Here is a 26,375-nt window from a genome sequence, read left to right on the forward strand (position 1 = left end):
ACTGCCATAAGAAAGGCCAGCTTTGCTTGGAGCACTGGGGACAGGGACAAGAGACAACTTCTTTAGCCAGCGTTGGCAGGAAAGGCCTGCTCTTGTGAGAACACAACTTCTGTGTTCTTTTCTCTGTTTTTTCACTCGTCAACAGGCCTTTTCTGACATCAAATAGGTACAAACACTCCCTGACTTCACCAGTTATAATTCTAGGCAACTCATAGAGTCATTTGAACTCTCCAAGGGACTTCAGAGGCATTTTAAAGCAATGCTCTCTGCAGCTTGTAAGAATTCATCCTGAAATAAATCTATTCCATTTAATTGGCATGGGCAATTACTAATAGGGCATAAAAGTATTTGAAGTCATTAAAACTCAAAGTGAGAAACACACATTAGCTAAAAGTCGGAAAAAATGTAATTCTTTATAAATCCAAGGAAAGGTTTCAGACTTTGGTATATTTAACATAGTAGAAATATTGAAGGATTTCCCTCAAAAAGGATTTGAAAAGAAAGCATGCAAGAGCATTTACAACAAAGCAGCACATGGAGCAAATTGTGCAGGTGAGGCTGAAGGCTGGTGCGAAGGGATTGTCAAGTAGGAAGCACAAAATGAAATGATCAGCATCAAGTCTGACAGGACAGAATTGTGACCTCTCAGCTGCAGGCTCACAGAGGCACCCAGCCACATTGCAGATTCCTCCTGCCAAGCCTGTCTGTCCTGCTTTACAGTCAGCAGCCTCTTTCCCACAATTTGCAAGGATCAGTGTTATTCTTATGCATTTCTATGGTCTGCCAAACCACTGGAATAGAGAAAAAAGCCCAGCAACTGTACTAATGGGAGCCACTCAGGACCTAGACAGCTGTAGATTCCTCAGAAAAGAATTGCAAAACACACATTCAGAGCATGTTTCAAGTCTGCACTTACAGAGGCATGTATATAGCCATTAACTTTATGAATCAAGAAGGCTTTTCAATAATAAAAGCACAGTTAATAACCTTGGCTGAAAGATTTTTTGTAAAAAAACCCCACTTTTTTTTTGGATGCAGATCAGAATACTTAAAAATATTATTTTGATGTTACATTTTGTTTTAATTTAGTACCTGGAACAAGAAAGTGGCTGGTTAGAACAATGTACAGTAATTCAGCATAATGTGTCAAGTAGTCATAGTACTACAGGCTTAGGAAAAAGTGCAAGAAAAGAGAAGGAAAATTAGAAATATTCCTTGCCTGACAAGAAGGTAAAGCAAAAGGGACATTTCTGGAGAGAGGGTTCTTTGTTTCAAATTTGCAAATGATGTGATATAATGTCAGCCATTAAATCATACCCTTCAAGTATTTAAAAACAACATAAGCAGGATTTCACCGCTTTACTTAATAAAAAACTCCCTTCTCATGCATTAAAAGATTAGAGATGAAAATTCAAATACTCAAAAGTAATAAATCCAAAATACCATCTGCTTATACCTTTATTTCAAATTTCTTGGCCATAGACACTCTATAATATGAATTGCAATTACACGATTGTATAACTTTCTCCCCAGTTTCTCCGAAGCCTGGAAAATCAGAGTGCAGTCCCACACCTTCCTTTCTGCAAACGGGTGCTCTCTGCCAACTAGGTTGATCTGGAGCGTTCATCAGAACAGAATGTTTCACAAACAGCAACGAGTGCATTTTTATCCCTTTCCTGTAAAGTGATATTGTTATCCCCATTTTATAGATCAAATAGCTAGCACCTAGCTTTCCTGTGTGGTTAGGAAGGGATAGCTCTTCCTTTCCAGAAGCACATCTCCCCAGGAATTCCCTTGTAATTGTGAATACTACTGCGAATCAAGCCGCAGGCTCTCTGGAGTAAGGCTTAAGCAACACAAGATGGCATACACAGGCACTGCTAATGGAAGAAATAGATCTGTTTACTCCACACTCTGCTTCCTCTTGGCTGCCTGTTCCTGCCCCTGTGCTGCCCCAACCCTTGCGCCGCACAGATGTGCGTGTGACTCTACAGCCAGCTAACTCAGAGACCTGCTCCAGCTAGAAACTAGCACAGCAGGAAAAAGAACCACTGGTGTTCAGACAGAGCAGTCTCCTAATCCAGTTTAGACTGCGGTCTCATAAATGTTTGATACAAGATAGGACAAAATACAGGAACAGAAACAAACAGCCGAGAGGACAGGTAGGTAGGATTCCTTCACTCAAAGGCAGCATCAGATTGCCCTGGATAGAAGCATTCATTGAACCTCAGGATTAGAGGCACGAACACATCAGTTTTGTTCAAGGTCTAGACTTGAAAGGAAAAGTTACGGCTGCAAGAGGGTGTGGAAGTGGTGGAAAGGACACAATTTCAGTTCAGCTGCCCTTTTACCTTGAGACTACAGAACTCTTCCTTTTTTGACTGCCTGTCTCCCTTGAGTCTTCCTTCTCTGTGGGACTATTCTTCACTGATGGAGCTCACACGCTAAGTTCAAATGTAATATTTAAACTGGCCTCTCTTCATAGCTTTTCTGGGCATCTTGTAGAGAAGGAGATCCATTTTATTCTGCAAATTAGTGTAATATTTAAGACAAGTGAGCTGGAAGGAGGAAATGTGGTTTGATTCTTGCCCCAGGGGTTGTTTCTGTTTTTTGAAGAACACATTCTGGATGATATTCATGTAAAGTCCAAAGTGTCTCAGTCCTGACTTTCATACTCTGGCACCAGAAATCCTTCCTTTCCTTCCTGGGAAATGGCAAAATTTCAGCAGTAGCCATGGAAAACATTCCCACCAAGACAGCTCACAATAGCATGCTTATAGCATGTGCCTAGGAAATGGAACATGTAGATGGAGATTGATATGGACCAGAGAGGAACATCACCCAAGTGCTCTGTATTCAAGGAAGGTTTAATCCAGGCAGAAAAGAGCAGCACCCCTTCTGTTGGCAACATCTCAAAATGAAAGGGTGCCCTCTCATTTCTACTTGTAACAAGCATTTCTCTCCAGCAAAGGGCTCTGGGCTGTTCATGCTAAGGAATGGAAGTATCTCCTAGTTTTATCTTGGATGTTAACAGTAGATTCATTTAAAAGGGGAGGAAAACAAAACCCAGTATTCTTAGAAATTTCCAGAAAGTTTGAGCAGCATTCTTAAACAAACCTGAATGATTCATTCTGAAGAAAATATAAAATAAAAAGCCCTCAGATACATTTCATTTTTGTGTTTCCATAATTCTAGGTGACTGTTTTTTAAAGTATTTTATACACAATTAGTCTGAAATATGGTTTTCTAGCTCTCAGTTTTCTGAGCAAAATATAAAATGACACAGTTATTAACCTTTGTGAAACCTCTCCTACACACAACAGAATTAAATTCTAAAGAAAACTGAATAGCATTGGGAGAAATTCCAAATGACTTACCACTCATTTGTTTGATGGATAGTTGGGCTAGCTATCGCTTTTTACAGAGCTGCCAATCACTGAGAGTGCTGGGATATATTCCGAGAACTCTCTTAGAATCACAAATTGCAGTCACAGGGTTCCGTGGCTGAAATTATTATGGAAGAAACAGTTACATTGCATGAAAAGAGATGATACTGTTACCACAAGAGGATTATATTGTGGTATCAGCAACTTCCACTTTTCAGCAGAGTATGTTGCTTCTTCTAATACGACATTCAAAGAGGTATTATTTGTTTGGAAGACTGTTCTGTCTGAGGATTTCAGTACTGATGTTGAAACTCAAACTGAGATCACCATATTAGATAGAGAGGGGAAATCGTTGTATCGGTTTGTTTATTCTGCATTTGGCAACTCTCTAAATACTCAGTTTCATTCTTTCCATAGCAAAGGGTGTTAGTCACTCTGTTGTTTGTCTGAGGATTTTATACAGCAGGAAGAGGAGGGGAAAAAACACTGTGATTTTTGAAGTCAAAAAACTGACAAAAAGATTCTGGAGCATAGCTAAAACATGAAATTATTTTTCATCCTATTTTGAAAGAGCTGAGCGACCTATAGTTACTATACCTATTATAAAAGTATATTTATACTCACAGAGTACATTAATTCAATGAAGCAAGTTATGTTGAGTAGCTATACTTCCAGTTTGGTTATTCAGTTCCTCATGGTTCATCATAGATCTCTAGGGGTCAACAGATTTTTTTTTGTAGATCTCAGGCTTGAATTCTACCATTTCTGCTGGGAATAGTCCTTCTTATCTTGTGTCCACTTGGGTGGGAGGGAGAGATGTGGAAATCAGAACTTCCTCTCCTCTGGTATCCATTCCATAGGGTTTCCACAGAGAGTGTGATTGCTCCAGCCACCACCCTTTCATGTGTAGGTTCTGTTTGGCTTTTCTACTTCCACAGGGTGTGAAAACCTTGATGTGGGATTGAGAAAACTACTTAAAAGCAACTTATAAATTAGGATCTCATAAAAGCACTTTGTGCTATCCAAACCTGTGTTCACCTTCCTCGTCTGTTGCTGTGCGTACATCAAGTTTCAGCTGCCTTGAAGTCATCTTCCAGATACTTTGCCAAAAAACTGAAATAGGAGGATTCAACTTACAACTGCAACTGGAACTCAGCTTAAGAACAAGTAGGAAACTGTGGTGGTCTTTGGAGTATGACTGCAGTGATCTGTAAAGGAAAAGTGCCAGGTATATACACAGTTATTTTTTCCTTTTATTTTTGCAGCTTGTATTTCATATTATGAAAGTGGGAGAATTGCAGTCTTGTCTTGTGCCACAGAATTTCTTTACCATGACTCTTCAACATGTCATAAAAGTTACAAATATGTGTTGCGAGCTTTTTATTAATTAGTTATGTTGTAATGGTAGCTATATCAACCTACACCTATTGCAGAAACTAAGGAATTATTTAAAGTAAATCAATGAGGATGTGAGTATGATGCATTACTTTTCAGTAATATAAGTGCACCAATATAGATTTATTTTCACTGTTAAGGTAGAAAATGAAGGGCCTGGCCTAGCCCAGAGTTGCTCTGCTAAATCATGAAAGCTTTGAATGTGTCCTGTGGCCTGAAAACAATATTCTGTGGGAAGATTCTCTTGCTTCTTGATAAGCATTTTCTTTTCAAGGGTCAAGTACGCAGTCCTTTGTCAAATTCCACAGCAGTTTCACAAGCAGAATCAATAAAATAATTTTTTTTATTGTAAATTGTGGTTTCAGAGCACAGAAATCTGGTTTGTTGATACAAATGTTCATTCAGTGCTTAATGGTTTTTAAATTAGCTTATATAATCACACAAAAATTATTTACAGGAACAAGCCCAAGGGTATTTGCATAAACTTTAGATAGATGTGGCTACAGACATTGTTAAGCTTGAATGCCAGGCTGGAGTTTTGAGAGCTGAGGTACAAACAATGTTTTAAGACTATCAAATCCCAGTGGTATTAGAATCAGAGGGGGAAAAAAAAATACACAGGAGCTTGTAAAATGGCACCTTGGGCTATTATTCAGGGGAGGGAGCTAAGGAAAAAAAGTGACCCAGAGACGTTGTTTTAAGAAAAAAATCTTCTGCAGTATCCAAGGGACTAATGAACTATGCCTCAGAATGCCAGCCAAAGCCAAAATGTGCATTTCATTTTGGTGAGAGCAGGGAAGAAATTATCCATTATCAAAACTGAAAAACAATGGATTGTAAGAGTCAAAAGTTTTTTAAACTGAATAAAACGTTATCTTCAATTTTCATCCAAGAAAAGAAAAAAACCCTACATAATACTGTACAAAGCCTATTCAGAAACTATTTGGACAATTTTACATGTATGTGCACATTTCCCTCAACTAAAACTTGGGGAAAAGAGTTCATGACATTTTTTATCAGTTCTGATCTACAGCAGCTGATATGCTTGTACTTCTGGCTGTTGTCATAACTGTAGAATTCCCTGTCCCACTTTCTGGTGAATAAATCCTTACCTTTCTCTCTCCGTTTCCCAAAAGCCTTCCTGAGATTAAAATCAAGGTCAGTCTGTCCGTCTTAATGAGGCCTCCTAGTGACATCACTGTGCACACACACACACACAGACACACACACACACAGTCTCCAGACATACTTTACATTTCCCCTCGCTTTGGATGGCCTGAAAACCTAATATTTTCAGAACTGAACGGTATTTTGAGTTTCAACAATTTTATTCTTTTACAAATTTCAAGCTCTCGTATTAAAAATCCCCTTAGGAGTTCACATGCCATTTAGCAGAATAATGTATGTTCTTTCAGTTCAGTGCCCCCTAAGTCACCTAATGACACAGATGGGTGTGCTGATCTATTTATGGATTGCAAGACTTCCTGCCTTGACAGAGTCTTTGCAAGTTTTATGATTTCTGCCTTTTTTGCCCCCACAATTTCAGTTTTGTGTGTTTTATTTGCGTACTAAGAATACGCACAGAGCTTCCATTCTTGCCCTGCTAGGCAGATACTGCTGTTCAATTTGCAGTGATTGTTTTCTATGATATTGTCTGGTGGAGTTAATCTCTTTTCTCTGGAAAAAAACCCAAAACGCAACCTAGTTGAATTACAGTAACTATGACTCATTAATCTGAGACATCTGTTGATAACCCCTGAAGTCACTCTATTTCAACACTGAAACAATTCATAACCCTCTCACGAAACAAACGGGGAACATTAATGGATTAGTAACTTTTATGTTCTGCCCTCCTTTGATCTCTAGGCTCAATAGAAATGTAAGTGAACTGTAAAAATAGGCAAGCATTAGCTGTCTAGACATCCTAGATGTGGCCATGCTCTCTGGTAGTTGCCCTGGGGTAGTCATTAGAAAATCTATATCCAAGCAGAGTCAAGTTCCTTGTAAGTGGTGTTGTTGGCAATACTCTCCAAATTGAAGGCAATAGGTGTAAATGCAGCAGCGCATTTTACCTAGCTGATATTTCTTACCTAAATACTTAAATGGCCTTTACCAAGATTGGACATTCAGAATCGTGTTTAAAAAAAGACTGGAAGTGGCACTCGATGCCATGATCTAGTTGAGGTGTTAGGGTGTGGGTTGGACTCGATTATCTTGAGGGTCTCTTCCAACCTAGTGATTCTGTGAATTACAAGAGGTGAGTTTTGTGTACAAATACTTTTTGTCTCTGTTTTGTAATTTGCTTTCCACTCTTTTTTTTCATGTCTATATGACCTCTTAATTATAATTTATTGACAAATAGCATAAAAATTCAATATTTTTCTACTATGTCACTGCTTGGAAACGTGCTTATATTAGCAATTTTAAGCCTGGATAAAACAAGTACAACAATTATGTAAGGACCAAATAACACTACACATTTTTGCAAGCAACCAAATAGTTCATGATTGCACAGGATCATTGTAACTGAAAATGTACAAGCAATAATTTTGCAGGTTTTTCCTGCTGTAAATCCTTCAGCTTTGTTGTTGTTGTTGTTGTTATCTTTATTGCTTGTAAGAAATGGGGAGACAAAAGCTGTTCAGTGAAATCCATCACCAATATAAACCTAGAGTGATGGGGGATTTTGAAATTTATGCTGGTTTAATAGAAATCAGATTTCTGCTCTAACATCACAGAAACACATTTGGTAAGAAGTAAGATATGATGGAAATTTCTTTTCTTTCTGCTTTTTGATAGGTCCCTGATGCCCTTCTAAGGCTGTAAGCATGCAATTAATGCAGGCACATAGAGTAAAATATTCCTGATGTTATCTTCCAGATGAGAGCTTATGCCCCTGTGTTGTGCATGGATATTAAACTTCCCATAACACTTCTTACTGTCTTCAGTATTTTCACTAATGTCTTTGGCTCAAATTTCCTCTCTGACATTGCCTAATATTAGTTCCATATCGATGCATCCCCTTCATTTTGCAAGTGGCTATATTGACCTAGGCCCTTTTCGTGTCAATATGCACATACCGTCACATCTTAATGCACATCACAGCTCAGATCAGCGAGAGTCACTACTCATCTGAGGCCTGGCAGGAACATCATCAGGTTTGTACGGTGCTTTATGGGTTTTGGCACACCTTACTGTTTATAGAGTCATTTCTTATTGGCAGTAGAAGGATTTCCAGATGACATGGTAAAGCTGTATGACACAAGTAACCTTCGCTGATGAACCTCCAGAAATCAATCTTGACACCTTCAAAGTATTTCATGCAAGCTGCATGCAACCCTTTAAGGTTTAATGTTTGCCAGTCACTCCAAAATCAAAGTCTGGGACCAGGCAAGAAAAAAGACACTCTCCATCTGCTACTCTTTATGACTATCATTATCTTTTATGGCTGGTGGTTTGAAAAATCATGTTTTAAAAAATTTTATATTGTTATTAACTATACTTTCATGGGTTGGCCTCATGCTACGTGGATAGCGTTCTGCACATCTACCTCAAAATTCAGTTTTAGTTATTTAATTTTAGGAATGCTACCAGAAGAGCAACTACTCTGTAGCTATCTCTGTTGGCTGATCAAATACGGGTTCTCATGACAGGGGTTCTCATGACAGGATATCCCCTCCCATCTCTTTCCCCGGGGAACAGAGGCTTACCTTTAGGCTTGAGTAGCCCTACAACATTCAGTATTTGTCCTACAATTCACAGGCTTAGGGTTCAAGTCACTGTGTGCACCTGAAATGGAAAGGTTTAACGATTGCTGATAGAGGCAAGTAAAGGAGCAACAATTCATACAATCTTCAGGGGCAGACAAACAAAAAGCAAGCTAAAAAAGCTTGCAAACAAGGTAAACTGAGAAATGCATACTAAACCAAAGCTTACTCTAAGTGATCATCAGAGGTCTAAGAACACTAGTGGCAGGAATCAGCCTCCTTTCTAATGGAAACTGCTGCAACTATTGCCATCCTTTTTGCTAGTTGGCCTGGTGGATTGTTTAATCTCCTCTACAGATCCTCTCAATGCTGCTTTAGCAATCAGCTAGCTGCAGGCACTTACCGTGAAGGGCCATGTTAAATCACTTGTGTTCCCTGACGAGCCTGGCTTCCCACCACTCTGAAATTCTGTCTCCCCAACATCCTGCCTTTTTTTTTTTTTTTTTTTTTTTTGCATGGCAACCCGAAGTACTGCTGGTGTGTCACTAGATGAGCCAATATTTGCTCATTTTTGTTTAATGTTACTTCTGTTATCATACTCCTAAAAAACACAGCTATAGCCAAGAGGATCTCACACTTGGATTCATGGGGCTTGATTGTCACTTAAAGAAAAGTGCCTCTGTGTCTCTGATGGCCTGAAAAGTGGAAGTAAGTGACATACTGAGGGTGCCATAAAAGGGGCAGTTCAGTGTTTACAAGGAGTCATGTGCATAATGTACACCTGATATCATGGCTTAAATCGATATGGGAAAGCAGGAAAGGGAGCAGTGAGATTTGAAAATTGTGTAAGACTTAATAGGATATAAAGCACCTTTGAAGGAAGAGCAAGACTTGTGATTGATTATCACAATAAAAGGTGTCAACAAGTGAATATCAAAGTAGTAAACCTGAATAAATAGGGAATTGAAACTGTGTATTACAACCTAGTGATAGTAAAATTTATTCAGTGATTATTCATTTGGCATCTTTGGCATCTACTACGCCACAAGCGAAAGATTTTTTAGTGATATCAAGATGGATTAAGACAAGTCCTGTTCATCCTAAAGAAAGCCTCTTGTGGGCATCACAATCCTGAAGAGTGGTGCTTTTGGCCACAGGGGATTGTTATACGCTACTGGAATGGGCCCCTGTGTAATGTATTAGCAGAGGCTTTAAATATATCACAGCAGGTTCTCTAGAGCAGATAGCATTTCATTCCCTCTGCTGTTCAATTGTCACAACTACTGCACATGAAAATCCCTCATTAGATATTTATGTGGGACATCTTCAAAGTTTTCTGCTGTGTCATGTATTTCACCAACAAATGAAATACATAAGTACCTCTTTGCAATGTGCTATGTATTACAAACTTCAGCCACAAGTCTGAAGTGATGCAGCTGTCAGCTAGCTGAGAGCCCACCATCACAAGAAGATAAAAAAGTAGCATCTGAGCTGCACACTCTTCTAGTAAGATCTGCTTACCTCTGTTTTCCACCATCTCCACACCTGGTCTTGTTGTAGGCTACTTTACAGTGTACTCTATTTCAGCTCATTACAAGAACTGCAGTAGAAATAGGAAACTGGAGCTCTTTGTCCAAAACCAGTCTTGCTCTCATTGCAGCATACAGGAAGGAGGCAGCAATGAATATTGCTGGCTGTTCAGTTTATTCCACAACCCATCTGAAATGCATTCCTGCATCAGTACATCAAGGGAATTACTATTGCAAAATCAGCTCCCACCAATTCTTTCTGAATACCTGCTCGATTCTCTTGAAAGCTCTGCAGCTCAGTTCTACCCAGCTTACCCCTGAGTATTTCTTTTATAGCAGACAGGCAGCCCCATTGATTTTGGTAGGACATCTCCGGGGATCAAAGCCTCCCCAGTTTAAATAAAAACAGCAGACATCTGCTGGATGCTGGAATGGTTCTCTGATTACAAGCAAGAAATGCCAATGAATGTCAAATTACTTATCAGAAAAAAAAAAAAGGCAAATATTTGAAGTTACACTAGGGTTGGGGGAAGGCATTTTGGAGAGATCACAAAGACAACATTGTCAAAAATTGATTTGCCTTATTCAAAGCACTAAGATATGTGATTGTAAGAAATTGCAAGATTTCAATTCCCCTATTCAGCTTAGAGTTTCTTTAGATTCTAATTACCGCAGCTTAGAAGAAAAGAAAGCAACTGACAGAGAAAAAGTGACCTTTTATGGAATCTTGGCAATCCAGCAAGGTTTGAGAGCTGTTATTTTAAGAGTTTATTATATAAAATAATATTATTAGCATTCTATATTAAATAATTAGAACAAAGTTCCCTTAACTGGTCAATGGATGTCACCACCTCTGACCTGCAGGGCCACTTGTGATCTTGGAAAATTGTGTGCTTCCATTTGGAGAGAAGAAATGTTACATTATTATTACAAGATTATTACATTATTACAACATGTCCTTGGACTTTGTGTTGAAGGTTTTGAAATGCATGATTCAACTAATCTTGTCACTTCTTTGACATGCTGGAGATGTGGAACCCCTCACAAAGCTCCACCACTTCCAGGTTACCTGGAGCAGTTTGAAGGTAACCCAGCAATGCTACAGGCTGGGGCTGCCTGTTCTGTGCTATAGCTGGATCCTGTGCCTCTGTGGGCTGTTCTGTGTCTCAGGGAAGTGGAAATGGCAATGATGGATCACTCAGCTGGTTGCTTCCCATCTAATGTAAGGAGGCAACATGGAAACCCAACTGATTAGGCTAACAGCAGGGCAAATGCTCTTCCCACAGAACAACCAAAAAAAGGAGCAAAGGAATACTAGAGTCATTTAGGTTTGAAAAGACATTGCAGGTTATGAAGCCCAACCATTAACCTAACACTGCCAAGTCACCACTAAACTATGTCCCTAAATGCCACACCAACATGTCTTTTAAATACCTCTAGGGAAAAAGCTGATTCCCAACTGTAGTCCTGGCTCTGTGTGGCTGGCAGTCTACTTCTTCAGCACTTGCTGGGAGGGGCGGGAAAATGGGAACAGTCACAAGAATCAGCTGTATGAATTCTTCACTACATTCTGAGAATGCTATCAGTGGTCTTGCAGATGGTTTCTCCTGCGTGTGTCCCTAAAGGACGGGAATGGGAAGAAGAATCTGACCCATTGTCTCACAGCTTTTTCTCTTCAGCCCAGCACTTCATTGCCACATTGAGGTGGTTTTCAACCATAACTCACAGACAGTTTAAAGGCTCCTTCAGCACAGCCAAGTTTTGGTGCCCAACAGATGGCTGTTGGGACCCTGGCCTGCTGCTGTCACACGACGACGAAGAGCTCATGGCAGGACAGATTCCAAAAGGTGTTAAAGCACAGCTTGGTTCCTCACATACAGAGGAACTGACTTGTCAACAAGGACTTGCAGAGGTATGTTAACCTCTGGACAGAAGGCCGTTTTATTGCCATTTGACAGGAGACATTTCCCCCATTGCGTGTTACATGGCTGGAATACTGCCTCTGTTGCTGCAACGGAAAAGTTTGGCATTTTGTCCAATAAAGAAGGGCAGACTGTTCTGGAGACTTCACCCCTAAACCCCTGAACAGTTCAAACACCAGCCATATACTCAAATAAGCAAAGTGACATGGGCTTTTTAGATGCATTTGAAATTCATATCCCGATTCTATGGCTTCAACTCATCTTAAGTTCTAATGTATAACTTAATAGATTAACATGTGCTGTTCTGTCTTTCCTTTGATAAAACAAATTTTAAAAAGTTAAAGAATGCCTGATTGAATCAGGCATGAGCTTCCCATGAGATAAAATCATCAGCATTCTGCTGTCATTGTGAAGGAAAATGCATCAGTTACCTTTGCAATGATTTAATCTTCCAATGTTGGGAAAGGGATCAGCACCATGTATGCCACAGTATATTAACAGGAAACCCAAAGTTTAGAAATACAAGACTTTTGGTTAAATAAAGAGGAATTTACTTTTTCCCTTCTGTATAATCTTGGAGATTTGACACGAGAGAGTTTTGGGGTTTTTTTGGATAATAGGAGTTGATGAGGTGTAAGAACTTAAAAGGAAAATCTCACTGTTTCCATTCATTTAGCAAAGCCCTGCATTAGCTGAGAAATCAGCCTGTTACCTCTGCTTCTCTATCAGCCATTTGCAGAAGTTTGTTACTTAATTCCCATACGTATAGCTTCTGTGCAGAATAACAGGCTGATGACATTTCGGTTAATCATAATCTTCCCTGTCTGTGACAACTTGCTTGTAGCCTTTTTGAAAATAAACTTGCAGAATAAAATTTCTTAAAAGAAGGATTTTTCTTACCCTCATAGAGAAGGGGAAACTGACAAAATAAATATATGAGAACATTTCACAAACGAAAAAAATCTTTTGGATTTATTACCATTTCTCTCACAACACTCTATATGCTATTTCATTGGCCAGGAAATTGTTATTGACTTAACTCTACTTGTTTTCCTTTATGCCCTTTAGGGATATCAGGACTCCTATGTATAGGACCCTTATTGCTTCTTTAACATACTACCAAGAAGGTCACCATAAACTTCCATGGACTGATTTGAGTATCAGGGAGTGATAGAAGTGCAAGTAAAATCATGCCCGTGTGGGTGTGCATGCATAGAGGGAATCCTGTGTAGGGTAAGAAAACAGGAAACATTAAGATATCAAGCCATTGCTGCTACTCATCTTATGTGCAACAGATTCTGATAAATATGACCATTTCAACCCAGTTAACATACCAGTAATGGAGTGGGAAATGGAAGGGTGAATTGGAAAGAAATGTGAGAGGGTTTTGGAGGGTTTGCCGTCAGCAATGAACTCACAGGAGTCAGCACCAGCAACTGAACCTAGGTCATGGCAGGTGTAAACCTTGGGTGGAAGCCACCAAAGCCCAAAGAAATACTGAAAGCTGGAGACAAAACCACAAGCAGACATCACTGACAAACAAAGAAAAAGTCAAAGGCGGTCTCATCCACAGTGACAGCTTTTGTGAAAACGCAATCAAAGCTGCACAAGTGTCAGCACCATTTGTTCATGGCAACAAAAGGCAGGATGTTGAACTATGTGGAAATAGCCTATCTTGTAAACAGCTGCAATGTCATCAAGAAGAAGAAATTCAAGTTTCTGTCAGCTATGGCATGCTGCCAGCTTAAAGTCAGGAAGAATATCCCTGGATAGGCAAAATGAACAGCTCTTTCGTTAGCATGGTGATTTAAACTATGATGTCTGAACAAAAAGTGCTTTGCTTCTTCCTGAAGACCAACCTGCAGTTGATTTTCTTTCCCTTAGAAGTAATATAAAAGTCAAAGAGAGTTGCTTTACAAACACTTAGGCAGTATTAGTATTGAAATGTATTTCTTTCAGACAACTTTGATTCCAGATCCTTCTGCAGTGGGTATGAAACTCACACCCACCTCCCACCCCCAAGATCTATCCGACATCTTCACACAATGTACAGTATAATCAATCTGTACTTCCACTACAGAAGGTGGCCAGCCGCGTGACTGGTAACCATAGCAGCTGCAAGAGCCCAAAAAAAATTTCCAGTGCTGAATGTATGCACAAGTCTGGTGCTTTAGCATCACTTTATTTGCCATGATCAGCATCAGTGGGTATGCCTCAAAATGTCCTGGTGTTTGATGAGGAAAGAGATGCTGTTCATCACCACATGGAAAATGGAATGTCTCGCACAGAAGAATGTTTTCTGTCAGTCTCTTGACTTTTGTAATGTCTAGAGATTTTTGTCTGAAGCTGTAATCTCAGGCATTCAAGCTAGGATTTCTCTTTCTTATATGGGAAAAATTGGCCCTGGAGAGTTTCCATGCTGGAATCACTGGTCTTTTTCCTGTCATGTGCTGAGTGCTGCCTGCCAGGGACAAGAAGGAATGACAGGCAGTAACATCTTTCCCAGTAACAATTCACAAAACACAGTATCACAGTACTCAATGCTATTAACTCTTTCAGATGAAATAAGCAAACTTTTCACAAGTGGATCATGTGGGCATGGCATTTCTCCCTTTCCTCTCCCTAATGGTAGCTTTCCAGCTGATCTGAAGCTTGGGAGAATGTAATTCCTTGGAGAAGGCTGCAATAGGAGGTGGCTCTCCTCCTACAGTATCCCACCTTATGGGATCTGCCTCCTCAGCATAGCCCTCCTCAAGAGCCTACAGACCCCTGGTGACCTGCTACATGCAGGAGTTGTCTGTCGGCTTCTCTCTCCGTTACTGGAGGAGGACATTATGGATGCACCAACACACCAGAGCTACACGGGCAGAATGAAGGTAGGAAGTGGAGTAAAAGCAAGAGCAAAAGGAAGCCAAGCAGTAAGGAACTAAGGCAGTTGCTATAGACATTTGGACAGAATATGCCCTTAGTTTTGGTTCAAATTTACTACTGCGGGCATTTAGAAGCCTGTTAGCATTGTGGTGCTGGTACACACATCAACTATCAAAAGCATTCAGCTCCCGACAGTATGTCACACTTGGACATAATCCAAAGCCAGTGACAGTCTAAGAGCTGTGAGTTATAAAGCCAATCCCTGCATGCTTATTTATACTAGAAAGCTCACATTTCAGCCCAAAGCCCAAAAGCAAGATATACCTCAACACACAACAAATTATAGATGACTCATGAAGTCTGAGTTCAAGTCTTTTGGACTTCAGCACAAAAAGCTATCACCTAAGCAGCTGCTTGGCTGAAAATTGCCTTTTTACTACGTTTCTTTTAGAAGCAGTGCCCCTAAGAATATCAGGAGCCTCAGAAAACACAGTCCTATTATTTTCAATACATTCTGTTTGCACAGAGGAAACACAGCAAGTGTGGATTAGTCACCAAAAAATCTACCACAAAATTTAATGCTGTAAATACCTCTTGGCAGAAATCTAGAATGATCAGGTAACATCTTTACAGGACAGGCTTGTTTTGCTTTCTTATAAAACAATGCTGATGCATAAGGACATTTGGCCAACACAAAGAACAGCTGGTGTACATAACTCTAGAAATAAAAGCACAAGTTGCCAGAGTTTTGGTCAAAGTGCTGCAGCTATTAGTTGCAATAAATATTAATCTTTGCAGATAAGCATAGGAAAAGCTTACCAGTTGCAACCTCTGGTTTGCAGCCTCCTCCACCAACATGAGCCATAACTTGCTCTCAGGAGACCCAGACAGAAGTATTCAGGAGAATGTAAGGAAGATGTAAACTGCCTCCCTCGTCCATAAAAACAAAAGAAGAATAGGCTCCCCGCAAAACTGCTTCCTTGTTAAGCAGGTGTAATGGTTTTAATTTAATAAAACCAGGTGGAAACACCAATTAATGTAGGGGGTTTAGTATTTATTCTCTTTTTGTGGGAGGGAGAGATTAGGAGAAAAAAAACAAAGCAGGCTTAAGTTTAAAAATGAACAAAAATAGTTTTATTAACGTACACTAAAAAATGAAAGAAAAAAAGAAAGTTGAGAAAAAGAAAACAAACAGAACGACACTTTAAAACATGCTTCTCTCCTCTTAAAAACTATTAACTTTCTTACTGAACAACTTGAGATTTTCAGTCAGTTCCACTATTTAGACATAATCACTCATTACTTTTTAGAAGAGTCCCTCTAAGATTTTTTATGAAGATGTTTGCCACAAGACAAAATAGTCCAGTGCTCCCAATGTCACACATCTGCTGCTGCCCGAAGTTTTCCCAGACTGTGATGTTCTATCAGCAAAGCTTCTCAGCGTATCTGAGGTACTATTTACAAATACTTCTTCTAGTCTAAAATCATCTTTGTCTCAAAAGCTGAGACATCCTTTTAACCCAAGAGCGGGGGCTTTAAAGTTCCCAAATAAATCTCAATTACATCAGTCTTTAATTTTGATTAGAATAGCATTCTACCCGACAACACTAAGATGCTGCAAAGAACAGTTCCCTTCTCCAAAATTTACCTTAGAAAAGTCCGGTTAAAAATGTCCACTTCTTCAATCCTATTCCAATATTATTATTTCTTTCACTTCTAATCTAACTGACTTTATGTAGTGTCTGTTCCACGTACCCTCTGTTTTCTTTCTTCATTCTCTCAAGGAAGAATTGTGCTTTAAAAGTTCTCTGTTGCTAGGAAAGGGTTACATCCACCTGGGCCTGCAGGGGCCACATGCAAGCACTGAGGCTGCAAGAGTGAAGGAAATGCAAAGCCGTGCTGATGGAGGAAGCTGGAAGATGTCCCTTTTTCCACCCCTCGGTCTCATCCAGGGCGGCTGGGCTCGGAGCTGTTATGGAGCTGCAGGCTTGCTCTCTCTGCTGCCAGCGGCGATTAAGCTGGGCCATGGCTCGGCCCTTTCTGCCGGGGTCCGAGCCCGTGGCCAGCACTGCCGAGCTGCGGCCGCTTTTCCTCCCTGCCATGGCAGGGGAAAGGGGCTCAGCCGGCCCAGGCTGCTCCCCGTGCGGGCAGCGGCCCTCGGGGGCCCGGCTGAGCCCGGCCCCGCCGCCCACGATGGCACCTCATGGCTGATTCCAAAGCGAGAGAGAGCCACCAGCAGCAGATTAGATTTAAATGTCCCCTCCAAAGTCGCATCGATATTTCCCTTTGGTCAACCTAGCTGCCAATATCCCGGCCAGCTGTTTGATAGGTCCCTGTCCTCCCCCCCCAAACCACTCCATGGTCAGGGCAGGGGAAAAACATCTCACATTTCTCTATAACCAGAAAACAAAATTGTGCCAACCCATGATAGCAGGGCAGTTCAGGGAAAAATGAACCAGGAATATCAGGCTGGAAGCAGCTACTTGAGGAACCCTACACACAGATTTCACAGATGCCTGATTATTTAATCCTCTTCCTGGAGTAATCAGCTGAGAAGTGGTTTCACCCATTGCTCACACTGGAGCTTCCTCAGAGCCTCACCTGAGCAACTCGTTTATACTCTTCGAAGGATCTCCCTCTTAGGCAGAGGGCTCACCGTGCCAGAGCCTACCTACTTTGTTAAACCTTGGGGTGATGACAACCCACAGTGCTAGGGATGAAATTTTCATTGTGTTGTTACCAAATAATTTTCATTATTTCTGTAGAATTGGCCTGTAGCACTAGCATTTTTATACAGCTATGAATAACTATACCATGAAGCTGAGTTGGGGGAGGTTTAGGTTGGATGTCAGAAAAAGGTTCTTCACCCAGAGGGTGGTTGAGCACTGGAACAGGCTCCCCAGAGCAGCGGTCACAGCACTAAGTCTGACAGAGTTCAAGCAGCGTTTTGTCAATGCTCTCAGGCACAAGGCGTGACTCTTGGGGTGTCCTGTGCAGGGCCAGGAGTCAGGCTCAATGATTCTTGTGGGTCACTTCCAACTCAGCATGTTCTATGATTCTATGAAAAATTTGCTTACCTTAACTTACTACATGTTTCCATGACTCTCTTGTAAGAGAGCTTTTATTTCCACAGACCAACAGTCTCCCAGTTTGTTTTTAATTTTGGAGAAAAAAATTAACTTAGCATACCATCTTTCCTAAGAAATTTAGCCAAACCAAAGTCCCTTATTAAAATTAGATTTCCAGTCAAGAGAATTATAAATATGTCTCTTCTAGCCAGACATTTTCTATTAAGTCATGACTGCCTTTATTCTTCTGTCTTCTACACAGAGCAATAATTACTGGGACAATAAAAAAATAAGGTAGAGTGAAATTTTGTCTTTTATTGAAAAAGTTTACTACTGTGCTAATACTTCTTCAAAACCAAACTTTTCTTGTAAAATTGCACATATTTTAAATATTTGTTGGTATAAGTAGTATCACAACAGAGTCTGCATGTAGTTAGACAAAGCTGATAATGGACACACTTACATGAGCTCTGATAACATTCCTAAATCCATTCAAAAGAGATTTCATTATGTCTGAAAAATTATACTCAAAAGTAATTAGTTCCCTTGCAGCATTCACTTTACCTTGTTATTGAATGTGGTCTTCAAATATTAGTAAATTACACATTTGGTGAAGTAATTGCTAGTATAGTGAGAAGTGATCATCATCCATCTTACACTACAGCCTTCCTTAAAAAAGGTAATCTACATATTTAAAATTGTGTGAGAGGTTCAGATATTTTATAATTTGGTTGGTTATGAATAACGAGTGGGCTTTCTTTTTGTAACAGTTTAAAGCAGCCATGGGAAATTATGGCACCATGCCTTCCTTTAATTTGATGTTGCTGGGAGAGTGTGTGGCAGTTGGCTTGGCATCAGTTTTTTAGCACTCCAAAGACTCAATACAGATGCGCTTTTTAGAAGAGCCATAAGCAAATGCCTGACTCTTCTTGTGTTTGTTGCCATTGCAAGAGGAAACCTCGGCAGTACAAAGTGGAGAAGCACTGCATCTGATAGCAGGTTTGGAGGGTCTGACCCTTAGTTGCTGTAATCATTAAGCTGCTCTTTTTGTGCATCTTTTCTTCCCATACATGCTCAGCAATAAAATGTAGCAAGCTGCTAAGAATGAAGTGCAATGGAAGCAATTCGTACTCTTTGATTTGTAATTGGGATAAACCATTTGAGACTGTAACTCACTCAGGGATGCAGTGACTCACACAGATCAAACTGTTGAGTTTGACTCAAGCACCAACTCTGAGTAAGACAAGTGGGCTTGAGCCCCTCTCATCAGAGAAGAGAGCCAGAAACAGAACTGGTATCCTCTGAGTGCACAGAAACTGCCTAAACCCTGCCATGATTCCTCTTTGTACAGCTCATCATGAGCAGGGTGTGGAGGTCTCCATTTGATTGGCATGATTTCAGAGGTTGTTCGTTCCTTTAAATATAGCACCACCTGGGAACTAAAGCAACAGAAAGTTTACAATGCCTGTGAGAGCCTCATAGTATTTACAAAAAAATCAATAAGATTTCAGAGGATATGATTTGGGGTTTTTTTGTTGTTTTTTTTCTTTTTTTTTTTTTTTGATCTGTGAACCCTTAGGAAAAAGAATCAGAAATCAGTTTACCTTTGGCTCCAGATACCATATATGAAGGTTAGGAAGTTGAACTCTGCTCAGTCTTACTTTCACTTGAAGGATTAGGCTTCAATTACATTCAATTACATGAAAATAAGTTAATCATTACTCTGTTTCTCTTTGATCTTGATTATTAGCTATTGATTGCATTGTTTTTACAGTCCATTCTCTTCAGTTCTCCAAGACATATTTTCTTCCTTCTGTGGGTGTGTTCCCCTTCCCCCTCCCTTTCTTCTTACATTGCAGGAAGATTTGCACATTGTTAGTATTATTTTCATCACATTTCTCCTTGCTCCCATTTTAAAAATAATTTTTGCCATGCAAAAACTCTCTTACAAGCTCCAGTCCTTGTTCCCAGACTATTGGTCTAATTACCCTAATTCCATTCGCATCACCTAGAGCAATGATGAGGATAGAGCTGTGGTGGTGACATGGAGGTTCCTAGAGACTTTCTTAATCTGTCAGCTGTGCAGAGTGGTTTAGAGGCCCTAAGGGCAATACATGCAGCCACCTTCCTTGGGTCTGGTCCAGGAAGGAGCAGTACACGGGATCCCCAGTACCTGCTGCTGCATGCCAAGAGGAAAGCACGATGAGCAGGAAGCTGAATAACCCCTCTAGGGCCAAGGAAAAGGCTCAGTTACCACCTCTCCAACAGCAGGGTGTTCAGTCACAGCCCCGGTTGGCCTTTGCTGTGAGTGGGATGTAGAGTGGAAAATTTCAGGCATCTTTTTCCTGACCTCCCTGCTCACATAAAGAAAGGCAGGATGGAGCCCACAGGAGGACCAAACACCGCTTTCACTGTACAAGGACATAACTCTGGCCTGGATTTCTCAGCAGTCAAATATTTGTCTGGTGGAGTGCCTCCAAAGCTGTTTCCAGCAGCTGAGCTAGACTGCTTCCTGCAGCCACAGAACCCTGCTCCTCCTCTAGCCCATCCCTCCTCTCACACAACATGCCAGAGAGTATTTAAACATCCACACAGAACCTCATGATTGAGATTTCATCCAAAATACACCCTTCTACCACCCACTCAGAGGAAAGTCATTTTATTTGTCTAACAAGAACAAAGGGCCAAACAGGTTAACCCTGCCAAGCTTACTGCCGGGAATCCTAGACTTTCACATCCCATTTATAACACCCAAACCCACCCATTCAGCTAATCCTTACAAAACGCTGATAAATCATCCCATCTCAGAGGCATCACAGGAGCAACTACTTCACATTTACCACTCGATGGAAAAGGAATAAATGAAAAATAGCCAGTGAAGAGAGGCAGAAGAGGCAGAGGGCCCTTTTCTTCTTTGCATTCTGGGAAGGTTTATTCCAGCAGGTGCCAGGATATATAAAGCAAGACGTGTCAGGTCAATACATTCATGCCCTGTCCATATTAATAATTATGCAGCCACCACATTCCAATTTAAGGATTATAAAATAATGAAGAGATGACTTTTGTGTTGTTAAATCAGAAAAAAACAACCTGCAGAGAGGTATGAAAGAAAATGCCAGGCAAGTTAGTTTAAGTTGGACATAAAGTTGCATGTGCACTGTATTGCCATGGAAATAATTTTTCCTCAGCTGGCAAACCAATATATCCCTGAGATTTAAAGCAGGGTGTCAGAAGCACTGCAGTGGAGGAGGAACATGGGGGAGCGGGGAATGGAGGGCTGGCAGACCTGCCATCAGCACACTGCCTACTGCCCCAAGGGTGCCAGTCATCACTCAACTAAGTTTCCACCTAGTAAGATCAAGCAAATGTTGCCACTTCACCTGTCTTTTTAGACTATGTGCCTACAGGTATCCCCAAACCCTACAATAATCTCCTGAACTTTTAATAATCTGTCACATCAGCTTATGTAGCTCAGTACTGAAAGCAGAGGTCTCCAGAGTAACAGTTTCCAAATGCAAAGGGAAAAATACGTGCTTCCAGAATGGATGATTTATTGCAGGTTAACAAAAAATGAAAGAATGGAGAAAGGAGTAAGATACAAATCTGGACCCAGAATAAACAATGCCTCCATCTTGAATCAGCTCACAGCCCCATTGCTTGGCAGACAGGCAGGCAGCCTTTTCATTTCAAGGCTGCAACACAGAGAGCATACTCCATTCCCACGCAAAGATGACTAAGACCCTAACTGTTCAATTTGCCAAGCCCCTCGAATAATCCTAAGTAAATACATTGCTTTCCAGAACCCCTACAAGGTCAAAAATTTCACAAAGCTTCCCTCATTGTCCTACTGCTAGCTGACTTCCTTCCAGGAGAAAGCTCATAACCACGCCAATAATTTTTTATCCAGCTGAACTTCAAAGGAGTTATTGATATTTATGTGTCCTTGGAACCAACTAATGCCTTTAGGTATGATTTTTCCATGTGTACTGTATTTTAAAAGTTAGTACTGCACAGAAATTATTTACAGAAGTAAAGTTGTTTACAGAAGAATTTACAAATATACTGCAATTGTCAATCTTTTCCAGCCTGCTTCTTTTTTTTTGGAAGAATGGGTGGGTGACAAATATCAAGGAAAAAGAACAGCTTGCAGGTTTATGTCAGCAGAACAAAGGCCATAGTGTTACAGCTGCTCTGCTTCCAACACTTGCTGTTCCCACCAGTGCTGTGCCTGCACTTCTAATGGCACTCCAGGTATATACCCTTCTTTTACTCACTTTGCAGCAAAGTGGCTTTAAAATCCACATTTTTCAATTGTGAGAAAAAAGTGAGAATAGTTCTCACTTCTGCACTGCTGATTGCTTCCAGCTCCCTACCCATCTGCTTGGCTTCTGGCCTGAGTAGGTTAGAGCACAAACTGTGCCTGTGGGTCCCTTTGTCATCCCCTGGTGCACTACAGATCTAAGATTTTGATGTAGTAACGAGCCCATCCTGGTCACAAAGCATTTGCAAGCATTTAGGGTCATAGTGGAGCCCAGTTCAAAACTGAGAAGCAGATCCTCATGAAGAAAGTGTTACAGCATCACATCACCTCCACAGAAAGGATGCTAGCATGGGAGCCTAAATTTAAATCTGACTGAAAATATCCTGGTGTTTAAGGTTGTTTGCAGATGGGATTTTTGCATAGTCTATTAGGGAGACAGGATGCACTTTCTTACAAAGAGGAAAACAACCTGAGAACATAATCAGCAGGGGCGCAAGGTTGCCTCAGAATTCCTGGTAAATTCATTTTGATGCTGGAAGAAACACACAAATTCAGCTCTCCTGAAGAAACATATCTGTTAGGATTGCATATCTGCTTCCTGTGCTCCCTCCCATGGGAGGAAATGAGGTGCTTCTTCTCTCCCCTCATCCTGAGGATATCTTCGTTATGTTCAACTAAGAGCTTGGTATTACATGATGATGTTGCTAATGAAAGCCTCCAGGCTCCAAAGGGCTGTCTCAAGAGCTCTATGATTAAATACAATAATTTGCAGTTCTGCAGTACCTTCCATCTGAAGATCTCAACTGTTTGGACAGATTCCTGTAAGCCCAGTCTCTCACATGTGAGCTATTTCTGATACATACCAAATACCCTGGTAGCAAGGACACTTTCCCAAGAGGTCACAGACAGTTTTGAGCATTTCTGACTGGGGTGAAAACTGACCCCAGGAGCCCAGGGTTTTGCAAAGGTTGGCTCTGCAGAAGCATGAGCTCCCAACTTGCCTTCTGGCAGTTTGGAAAAGAAAAGAGTGACCTCCTCTCAACTCTTAAAGGGAAAGCTGTACATAATGGATCCCAAACAGATGAATATGCCTCCTGAAAGACTCCCAAAGAAGTGGATTTAAGGCTTATGTATCATCAGCATTTCCCAGCTGGTTCTTGGCCAGTTCATCAAAGGTTGAACATAGGAAGCTCCATTCTATTCCATCTAAGTCACATTAGAAAGAAAATTCAATTCTGGCCTTGTACTGCATGTAGGAGGCTCATGCCTAACATAGGGCTCTACATTTTATACAGTCCATTTGATGTCATCCTCTATGATTAAGTAATTCAAGAAAAGTTACAGAATGGCCAGACAAGGCATGCTTCTTCTCTTTCTTTTGTGTTTTGTGTTCCAACCACTGCTTCTACACTTCTAGCAAATGTGATAATTGGCAAAATATTTCCAGATAAGAATGTACAAAATCTGTCAGGTTAAAAATAAAGAAATAATTAAAAATAAACTATCTCTGATTATTCTATCTGCCTTTGTTTCTGGAGCCAAAATTTGGAATAGGTTTGGAACTCTGTTCCTAGAAGTAGTATAAAATGGTGCTTATACCATTAGACTAAAAGTTTCACTCTCAAATGTGTTATTTAAAGATTTAAACCCCCACTGTATCAAGCAGACTTCTCATAGAAGCTTTTGTTAGGAAGAAATCTTTAGTATCAGTGAAGTCATGTGTCAAGTGGATGGTGGACTTACCACTGTGTGAGCCTGAGGCCAAGCCCACTGGTGAGGATGGCAGCACCTCTGGGATACCACAGTTAAGGAGGAGGAAAAGTTACTACCCAAGAGCAATTGTGGACAGGTGAGATGTGAGAATACAGGACAGAAATAGTTTTGTAGTCACCAAGGTCAGTGAAGAAGGAGGGGGAGCAGTTGTTCTAGGTCCCAGAGCAGCAAATCCCTCACAGCCTGTGCTGTAGACCATGGTGAAGCAGGATGTCCCCCTGCAGCACATGGACATCCACACTGGAGCAGATATCCATGTGCAGCCCCCGGAGGACCTCATGCTGGAGCAGGCAGATGCTGCAGGAGGTTGTGACCCCATGGGAAGCCTGTGCTCACCAAACTCCCAGCAGGACCTGTGGGCCCCCTGGAAGAAGAGCCCATGCTTGAGCAGGTTTGCTGGCAGAACTTGTGATCCTAGAGGGACCCCATGCTTCAGCAGTCTGTTTCCAAAGGACTTCAGCCTGTAGAAAGGACACACACTGGAGCAATTTGTGAAGAACTGCAGCCTATGGGAAGGACTCCTGCTGGAAAAGTTCATGGAGAATTGTCTAGTGGGGAGGGACCCTACATCAGAGGAAGGGAAGAGTGTAAGGAGTCATCATCCTGAGGAGGATGGAGCAGCAGAGACAAGATGTGATGGACTAGCTGCAGCCCACTCCCCATCCCCCTGTGCGGCTGGGGGAAGGAGGGACGGAATTCAGGAGAAACATTAAGCCCAGGAAGAAGGGAGATTTGGGGGGAAGGTGTTTTTTATGTTTGAGTGTCATCATCGAGATGGCCACAGCACTCAAGAGTGCTTCTTTAAAAACTTCAGAGGGCTTCAAGTATCAGCACCTTGTTATCTAAAAGTCTTTCATAGCTTTTATATGTAGCCTCCCATAGGCAGCTCCACATGGCTCTGGCTCTCTCTCTCCTTCTTCTCTCTTCCTTCTGCATTTCCAGCTCACTCCTTCCTGTCCCTAGCACAACCACCTAATCCTTTCTGTCCCTTGCACAACCTCCTGTCCCTTCCTCCTCACAGCAGCTCCAGCAATCTCCAACTAACTCCCTCCCAGCTAACTCACTCTTTATCACACCCATAGCTGTGAGGGCAAGACTGTTCCCCCTCTTGGATAATTAACACAGCTGTAATATATCAGGGGCAAGAGTGCCTTCAGCACTATCTCTGTCTGTTCTCCCACATTTGAGTTTATTTTTCATTATCCTACTTTGATTTGATTGGTAATAAATTTCATTAAGTTCCCCAAGTCAAGTCTGTTTTGTCTATGACAGCAACTGGTAAGTGATCTCTCCCTGTCCTGATCTCAACCCACAAGCCTTTCATTATATTCTCTCTCCTCTGTTCAGCTGTGGAGGAAGAGTTATCAAGCACCTTTGGTGGGCACCTGGTGTCCAGCAAGGGTCAGGCCACTACACCCACTGGTCCGTAGGTTGTGTTAAAGTCCAGAGAAGCAGAATCACAAAATTTAGTGGGGTAGCATTAATTAATCACATGTTGTTAAGCAATACAGTGAATCGATAAAATAGACATTAGTCACAAAGGCTGTTTCTGCATTCTTTCTAGCACCGTTTGATAAGTGCTAGAGGCAAATTAACAAATTTTCTTACAGCAAGGTGGGAAGAGAAACACGTGGTTGAGATAGGGCAGCTGATGAAATCCTGTCGGAGGGGGAGGTCTGAGGCATGTGCATGTCCAGGCAGCTGGAGGGAAAAGCATTCACCCAGCCAATAAGAAAGACTATCCAAAGGTCAGGGGGTAGCTAAGCAACAGAAAGGAAAAAGTCTTCATCACTTCCAGCTGGAAATAAAGAAAAAAAGGGGAAAAAAAAAATTCTAGGATTTAATCAGAGTACCGTCCAGTGGGTAGGCAGCAAAGCTATGGGAGCAGGCTGTGTTTAGCTTTACTCTATTTTCAGAGTTGCTATGTGGCATTAGCCAAATGAACTACTTTTTTTTTTTTTTTTTTGACCTCAGTTTCCCCATTTAAAAAATGCCACAATCTGTATAATTGTAACACCTTAACACAATAGCAGGGCTGGGAGGTCTCTATTTCTAGACCTCTTTAAGACCCTAAGGTAAAAGAAGCTGTAGAAGTTCAGACTAACATAGTTATTTTCTGTTTATTTCCAGTAGGTAGACACACAGTAGGAACCATTTTGACATGTGTTAGTGTAGGTGGAAATGACTCATTTGGAAATGACTGGAAGCTAGCTGCTGTAGACTGGCTGCTGCTACAGTCCTAAATACATTCCATAAAACAGATCTTGAAAATGAAGTAAATGTTGCTGCTTTGTTACTAATTAACTTAATATTTAACATGTGTACATCTTGATTTATACAGATGTGAACATACATATGCTCCCTATATTATATACGTTCTGTAAATTACATGTAAAATGAACAGTGCCAAAGATGAATTCAGTATTTATTTCCCCATTGTATTTACCAACACCATAAGATGAC

The 26,375-nt window shown here is 41.0% G+C and overlaps 1 long non-coding RNA gene across 3 annotated transcripts; it reads right to left on the reverse strand.

Annotated features, from left to right (window-relative positions):
• Positions 1 to 1,442: 1,442 nt before the first annotated feature.
• LOC120754314 (uncharacterized) lies at positions 1,443 to 15,778 on the reverse strand. Of its 3 annotated transcripts, none has more exons than XR_009207989.1 (6): positions 15,630 to 15,772; positions 8,492 to 8,570; positions 4,425 to 4,594; positions 4,011 to 4,335; positions 3,378 to 3,504; positions 1,466 to 2,787 (listed from the first exon to the last, which is right to left on the reverse strand). It is a non-coding gene; the product is annotated as an uncharacterized LOC120754314 (long non-coding RNA). The 3 variants fall into 3 exon arrangements; XR_009207990.1 differs by having other exon boundaries at positions 4,415 to 4,594; XR_005701381.2 differs by having other exon boundaries at positions 1,443 to 2,787; positions 4,011 to 4,594; positions 15,630 to 15,778.
• Between the last annotated feature and the right edge of the window lie 10,597 nt (positions 15,779 to 26,375).

Source organism: Hirundo rustica, chromosome 6 (genome assembly GCF_015227805.2).
Source record: "Hirundo rustica isolate bHirRus1 chromosome 6, bHirRus1.pri.v3, whole genome shotgun sequence".
Classification (NCBI taxonomy): Eukaryota; Metazoa; Chordata; class Aves; order Passeriformes; family Hirundinidae; genus Hirundo; species Hirundo rustica.